The sequence below is a fragment of the Argentina silus genome (genome assembly GCF_951799395.1).
Source record: "Argentina silus genome assembly, chromosome: 22".
NCBI classification, from domain to species: Eukaryota; Metazoa; Chordata; class Actinopteri; order Argentiniformes; family Argentinidae; genus Argentina; species Argentina silus.
The window spans coordinates 7,082,139-7,089,293 of NC_139676.1; positions in this window are offsets into that span (position 1 = coordinate 7,082,139).

The following is a 7,155-nucleotide window of genomic DNA, read 5'->3' on the forward strand; positions in this document are numbered from 1 at the left end:
GTCAGGCAAAGGTGGAGAGATCCTTCATAGTGTGACAGTGGAGAGAGGACTCTGACATCCCCGCCCTGCCCTGAGAGGCCATCGCTGTCTTCTTAACGAGTCTCTGGGTGACAGGTGATGTGGTCGTGTGTGTGTGTGTGTGTGTGTGTGTGTGTGTGTGTGTGTGCGAAGTGCAGAGTGTGTGTGTGTGTGTGTGTTGTGAGTTTGACCCTCACTGTGCATGTACAGTATTATGTGTGCGTGGGTGTGTGTGTGCATGCGTGCGTGTGTGTGTGTGTGTAAGGGGGGGGTTGTAGCAGGCGCCTGGTTATCCAGGCACACCCCGGACTGAAGAGTCTGTCATCATCCTTGTCTGTTTCAGGGACACGTCCTCTTGTTTATAATTATATCCTCAAACTGTTGTTCCTCTTAAAAACAGAAATAAATCCTCCATTACACATTCAGCCTTTAACCCACATCCCTGGGCAGCCTGTCTGTGCAACCACTCCATCTTCCATATCCCCTGCTCTGTATCTGTGATCTTCAGATCCTCCAGAATTCTGACAAGTCGTACCATGTCATGTGACCGAATGCAACTGACAAACGCGACTTCCTGAGAGAGAAATAAAGAACTTTCCTTTGATCCCACTCCTTTCTTCCCTCCCTCCCTCCCTCCCCCTGTCCCTCCCTCCCTCCGTCCCTCTCCTCCTCCATTTCCCCTACTCCATACTTTCTTCCCTCCCTACCTCCCCCCTTTTCTTCCTCCATTTCCCCCCACTCCCTCTCTCCCTCCCCCCACTCCCTCCCTCCCTCCCTCCCTCCCTCCTCCCTGCCCTGCTACTCCCACACTCCTCCACCCCACCACCAGCAGTTTTCCTTCAACTTCTCCACCACCCATCTCTCTCTCCAGGCGAGGGTATTAAGTTCACACAGTTGAAGATAGATGAAGCAACATGGAAGCTACTATTGATTCCTCCCGCACCGCAAACTCCTGAGGTAATAAACGGGGCAATGTTGCCCTCCCTCCCTCCCTCCCTCCCTCCCTCTCTCTCTCTCCCTCCCTTCAAACCGCCCTAGCGTCATATTTCTTGGAACACTGAAAGCGCACACAGGCGAAACCAGAGGAGTCTCCATCACACTGACTGTCATGGTTCTCTCTAACTGTTGTTCTGAGGCTAACGCTACCGCACAAGCAGATACTATATAGCTAGGCTAACGCTACCACACAAGCAGATACTGTATAGCTAGGCTAACGCTACCACACAAGCAGTTACTGTATAGCTAGGCTAACGCTTAAAACATCATTATGACACGCTTAATGTGATGAACAGCCTCTCTGGCAACAGTTGCTATGCATTATGAATATTAGCTACAATCATATACCACAGAATGGCTAACCAGGTGGCAGATAGGAAGCAACACGTCAACGAACAACGTTTCAACAGACACTTAGTCATTGCGAGCTGCTCCGACAAAAGGACCAACTATTTGACCAAATTGATGTCTAAACTCGCCCAAGCTGTTTGTAAATCCTGTCTAAATGGGCCCTTGGGCGTAACATGCCACCTCTGTTATACTATTACGGTCATGAGAATGATTTAAAAGTCGGGCGGTGGGGCTGGCGGTGAGGTGATGCCAGTTCCATACAGATTGGAGGTGATTTGAGCTAAATTCCCATACAGTGATGGACCGTCCAGAGGAAAGGCGGCCATTGTGGGGCAGCGAGGGGCTGATTTCTCTTGTTTTAATCTGGTCACACAGGGGTGTGTCCTCACTGAGATGCTCGGCGCAGTAATAGCCGTAACAGGCTGGAGGACTTAATTACTATCCGGCGCTATGTGTGGAATTTGTTAGAGCCACTCGCTTTTTAATTACACCCATTTCAACTCCGCAGGGGAAGAAAAGGGCAGTTTTTTCAGTAATGGCCGTCTCTGTGTGAAAGGAGCAAGAGAAATCAAATCATTTGAAAAACACCCGGTAATGTCCGCTGTCTCCGACGGAAATCAACAAGGCCATTAGTGCTAATGATACCAGGATCTATGAATGCACTCTGAATGATCTTTGTCTTTTGTTATTCCGGGGCGTCTTGGATGGTGTCTCTGACATGAGGGATATCAGACAGTGCTTCACCATTGACTGGCTGTGCCTGTGTACGGAGCCAAGTAGCATGTGTGCTTCAATCTGACGTGCGTCCTATTGATTGTAGCGTGAATCTGAGAGTAGAATATTGAACTATTTGGCTTCACCCTGTGGGATGGTTTCTCTCTCTCTCTCCCACCCTCTCTCTCTCTCTCTCTCTCTCTCTCTCTCTCTCAGTCTGTCTGTCTGCATCCTTCCACTGCACCAGAGAGGTATAGTATAGCCTGCTCCCGGTTTCCACAGCGGTGAGGGAGACGGTCGTCATGGGAACGTGACAAGCAACTGCCTGTGTGCTTCTTTGGTGTGATTGGTGGTGGCGCCGACGGGCTTGAACTCTTGACCTTTTTACCGCGGCTCTCAGTCACCGTGCAGACATCACCAGATGAACCCAGACGGAGACGGAGAGAGATTCATGACAGAGTGCACACTGCCTGACTGTCATTGTGGAGGAAGAATCTTTGTTCCTTGCAATCCTTAGAAATGGCGCTGGAACCTATTGTACTGCACTGTCGATGAAAAGAGATGTATTTTCAATTGCAGACAAGTTTTGAGTTATAGTAACCTATTAAGAGTTGTCAATGGCAATCACCTAAACTCATGATGTAGTGCAGGAGAGGCTGGTGGAAGTAGAAATCTGAGGACGGCTCATTGCAACACATGGAATGGAATGAGGAATGGTATCAAACACATACTGTGATGGGATGGGTTAATCGATTCTCTGCCCACAGAAAGAATTACCCTGATTTACAATTAGTCCATTGCATGTTAGGATGTACAGACCTCGCCCATACTGGTATGTCATTTGAAGTGACAGGCTCATTGTAATGCATGGGATGGAATAAGAAAATGGTAATGTGTGTTTGACATCATTCCTCATTTCATCCCATCCCATCGTTACAATGAGGCCGTCCTCTGATTTCTACCTCCACCAGCCTCCACTGCTGCAGTGCACACATGCAATAGCTATATGCTATAGTAGTGGAGGACCAGAGTATATCCATGCAATGGACTAATTGTAAATCAAATGCAAATGTTGACCTGAAATTATACATTCGCCTCCTGCTATGACATCCCCTGTACTATGACCCTGGTTGCTATACATTTCAGAAACCATTACACTCAGAACTGGGTCAGACTCCCTGCACCCTTGGCCCCATTAAGTGGGATCAGAGCATTATAGGGCACATTATTGAGTTAATACAGTTTCAAACTGTTCTATTAGCGAGGGGGGGGGGAACATGGCCTCCTAGTCAGTCAGGGGAGGCTGGTGGAGGTAGGAATCGGAGGACAGGCTCATAGTAATGCATCAAACTGAATGAGGAATGGTGTCAAAAACACGTTACCTTTTCTTATTCCATCCCATGCATTACAATGAGCCTGTCACTTCAAAGGACATACCAGTATGGGCGAGGTCTATTCATTCTAACATGCAATGGACTAATTGTAAATCAGAATCACTTATTCTGCAGACAGAGAATCAATAAAGAGAAAACCAGCGATTAACCCGTCCCATTTTGTGTTTGATACCATTCCTCATTCCGTTCCATGAATTGCAATGAGGCCGTCTTCCGATTTCGACCGCCACTGAATACACAACACAGTAAAATGCAAAATGAATCAAAACCAGAAGGTGCCTTTGTCAGCTGGTCCCCTAACCAAGTACTTCAAACAACTGTGTGGAAACAAGTGCTTCCGACCTCGGCCTGGCCGTACCCTGAAGATCGTCACAGGTCCGAGGAGCACAGTCGCTAAAAGCACTTTTCTCCTCATTCTAAGAGGAAGTGAAATGCTGGGCTCAGTGAGTTTTCTCTCCAGCACTTCTATCATGAGAAATGACTTACTTCAAGATTGTGTGAGAGGGAACTTATCTCTTGAAGTTTCTCCTCAATCTTCTCTCTTTTTTTTTTCTCTCTTCCTTTTATCAAACTGTCCACTGTCTCTCTCTCTCTCTCTCTCTCTCTCTCTCTCTCTCTCTCTCTCTGGATGTCTTTGGGTCGATATGAAGGCAAGGACGAGGAGAGAGTTTTGTGGGGGACGGGGACGGGGACAGGGGGGGGGGGGGGCAGACTTAATTCCTTACACTGCTTCTGGCGATTGCTCATTGGAAACCAGGCCATGGCTACCTTTCATATCCCAGATTATGTTAAGCCCTCGTAATGTCAGGCCCCGAAACATTCTAGACCTGTGAGGGGATTTGGCTCCGAGGTTCCACTGCCATTTCTCCAAAGGTCACATGGAGCCGTTATCAATGCTCTGTCACGTGACTCTAAGCCGTGAAACATGCTTTTTCCTATATTTTCAAAACTATTGGACGGACCCTCAGGTGGGCCACTGACGAGCCCTGGGAATCAATCATAGGACGCCATAGTGGCTTATTGTTGAAACTGAGATCTACATGTATGACATTTGACATTTAAGGATGTCAACTGCTTTGACGGTGGTGAGACAAAATGGCCGCCAACAACACTGCATTCAATGGGCTGCTTCCTGGTTATAGTTGCCAATATAGTATGCACACATCTGGGACCATCTTACTCTAACCTTAACTATTGGGGAGACAATGACACATTGACCTTCATTCGAATCCCACTTGCCTGTCATACTTTTTAGGCCCACTCTTTTTCTGCTTTAGCCTCAACTTCACAAAACTGCCACAAACTTTTCCATAGTACGTGGGAAGACAGAGAGATGGGCGTGTGTGTGTGTGTGCGTGTGCGTGTGCGTGTGCGTGCGTATGTGTGTGTGTGTGTGTACCGCCAATGTGTGTGTGCACGAGAAACTAATTGGTCTGGTCCACAAACTCACCACCAGTGGAACAGGGGAGCGAGAGGAGAGGAGAGAGAGAGAGAGAGAGAGAGAGAGAAAGAGAGAGAGAGGAGAGGAGAGAGAGAAGATGCTTAGCTCCAGCTCATTAACTGAAGCCTGTTAGCTTGGAAATAAATTGGTGAGATTCCACCACTGGAGAAGCTGATTAGTTCTTTTTTTCTCTCTCTCTCTCTCTCTCTCTCTCTCTCTCTCTCTCTCTCTCTCTCTCTCTCTTCCCTCACCAGCCAATCCGTCGTGGGTGTACTGAGGCGAGCACCACACCCCTTGCAGCCCGGGTCCCTGGTGGGCCTTGGGGGCCTGGTGGGCCTTGGGGGCCAGGCGGGCCTTGGGGGCCTGGAACAGATGTCAATGAGACAGGTGTCAGACGGCTAACAGCCAGCTAGCGAACAGAGGTCACCTGGTTACCTGACCTGGCACAGGAGGGACACAAGGGTTATTGATGAGAGAGGAAGGGTTTGGTAAAGCAGACACGTGCACCTACAGACACACACTGTATCAATGGGACACACTCTGATACACGTATATGACTTCAATTATTTATGACAGAGTCATGCATGAATGCAACACATCACCCACACACACCAATAGACATGCACAACACACACACACACACACACACACACACACACACACAACTCCACCAATACACACACAAACACACACAGACACACAGAATCCTACCAATACACACACACACACACACACACACCAGACACACACACGCGCACACACACACACACACACACACACACACATAACCCCACCAATACACACACACACACACACACACATACACCCACACAAGCCCACCAACACGTACACATGCACGCCCACCCGCACACACACACACACACACACACACACACACACACACACACACACACACACACACACACACACACACACACACACACACACACACACACCCCTGTCAATATTCCTGGACAGCCACAGAGCCTACTGTCATGGTTGTCCAGCTCCTCCTCCCTTAATAACATCATTAATCAGGAAATGCCATCTCTGTGATATGAGTCGATAAACAATTTTGTGCAACACGTCTAATGGAAACCGGAGTCATTTAATACAGTCACCTCCTTATAAATCCAACAGGCTTAGGCTCTTCCATTCACAAGTCCAGTAAAAGCTCTACTCTAACATGCTGCAGAGAACCCTGCATCCATCAGTCCAACATCCAGCTTTTAGAAAGAGGTCCAAACCTCTTAAAGTGGCAGGATTGCGAAATATTGCCCCAACGTGTTTGATACCATTCCTCATTCTGTTCCATGCGTTACAATGAGCCCGTCCTCCGATTTCTACCTCCACCAGCGTCCCCTGACAGAGAGGGTCTCAGATGCCAGCCATTTTCAGTGGTCAGTAGTACTGTACTAAGGAATCTGATTCTACAGTGACATCCCCAGCCCTGAGCAACATACTGTAACACAAAAAATGCCCTCACCACTGAACTGAAAAAGGACAACCTCACAGCATTCCTCCAGCTCTTAGTCAGCGCCCGATGATTCATATAACAGAACGGACGAGACAGACAGACGGGACAGACTGAGGGATGAACGGTCGAACCCGGGCGCCGCTCCACCGAAGACAGCCACGCCACCGTCTGCCCGTGTGCTCACGTCACACCTCAGTGGATGATGGCCTCAGAGTGGGCCGAGCAGGAGGCTATTAGCAGGATGTGGGGGGGGGGGGGCTGGCTGAGGCTCAGGCATGGGCTGGTAGGCGTCTGGGCTGGGGGAGAGAGTGTGAAGTGGATTAGTCATGCATGGGCTAAACAGAATAGGAGGGGGTGATGGTGGGGGGGGGGGGGGGGGGGGGGTTGAGTGAGTGTTATGTTTTGGGATTTTGTTATTCGCTGTCATTGTAGAATACACACAACTGCAATAGATCAGGGGAGGCTGGTGGAGGTAGAAATCAGAAGACAGGCTCATTGTAATGCATGGAATGGATTCATAATTCCATTCCATGCATTACAATGAGCCTGCCCTCTGATTTCTACCTCCATCAGCCTCCACCATTCCTCACCCCCCCCCTCTCTTGCTCCCTCTCCCTCTCTCGCTCGATAACCTCCACATCTCTATCTGTGCAACATAGTCTCCAATGGAATATGTTCCGGGGGATCGTTTCTGCAGACCAAGGAAATACGTTCTGGGGGGATCACATTATCTGGCTATACCAACGTTTGACCACCTATTTTCA